The sequence below is a fragment of the Arachis duranensis genome, chromosome 6 (genome assembly GCF_000817695.3).
Source record: "Arachis duranensis cultivar V14167 chromosome 6, aradu.V14167.gnm2.J7QH, whole genome shotgun sequence".
In the NCBI taxonomy this organism is placed as follows: Eukaryota; Viridiplantae; Streptophyta; class Magnoliopsida; order Fabales; family Fabaceae; genus Arachis; species Arachis duranensis.
Window position 1 is genome coordinate 38,229,598 of NC_029777.3, and position 943 is coordinate 38,230,540.

Sequence of the window (943 nt, forward strand, 5' to 3'; positions counted from 1 at the left end):
AAGCAAGGAGAGCAATAGTACCAGAGTTAATTTAGAAAGGCAAAGCGACTCTAACTCTCAACTCTATTCCCAGCATATAATTCCTAATAGCTAATCCAATTGGTTTTACCCCTTTCAACATTTATGACATATAATCATTCAAGGTTTACATAATATTCCAACAACCTTCTGAGTCCACCTGACTAAGACCTGCAAGACAATCATAGCTTTCTTCAAGCCACAATCCTCGTGGGATCGACTCTGACTCGCTCAGGTATTACTTTGACGACCCAATGTACTTGCTGGTACTGCTATTGTATGAAAAGGTGTGGGGGGGTTTTGCGTACACGCGCACCAGCATCCCAGTGAGATGTTGAGAGATCATGTTGACCTGTTGGGTCAAGATCTTATTCTGAGCCAAGATGGCATTCAGAGTCTCAACTTCATGAGCTCCTTTCTTCTGAGAGGTTCCATGATTTACAGGATTCTTCTCAGAGGTGTACATGAATTGGTTGTTTGCAACCATCTTAATGAGTTCTCTAGCTTCTGCAGGCGTTTTCTTCAGTGGAGAGATCCACCTGCAGAGCTGTCCAATGAAATTTTGGACATCTCAGACAAACCATCATAGAACACGCCTATGATGGACCACTTTGAGAGAATATTAGGAGGACATCTCCTGATTAGCTGCTTGTATCTTTCCCAAGCTTCATAGAGGGATTCACCTTCTATTTGTCTGAAGGTTTAAACTTCCACTCTAATCTTGCTCATCTTTTGAGGAGGAAAGAACTTAGCTAGAAAAGCATTAACTAGCTTTTCCCAAGAGTCAAGACTCTCTCTAGGTTGGACATCCTACCAGAATTTAGCTTTGTCTCTTAAAGCAAAGGGAAAGAGATCTTCCAGTGGAAGTTCATGGAATTCATAGTTCTGCTGCAGAAGAGAGACTAATTAAGGCTTAATCTCAAAA

General features: G+C 41.5%; 1 non-coding gene across 1 annotated transcript; it reads left to right on the forward strand.

The window, feature by feature from the left end:
* The first annotated feature begins 634 nt into the window (after positions 1-634).
* Positions 635-741, forward strand: LOC127740196 (small nucleolar RNA R71). The gene has a single exon (XR_008000877.1). It is a non-coding gene; the product is annotated as a small nucleolar RNA R71 (small nucleolar RNA).
* The last annotated feature ends 202 nt before the right edge of the window (positions 742-943 follow it).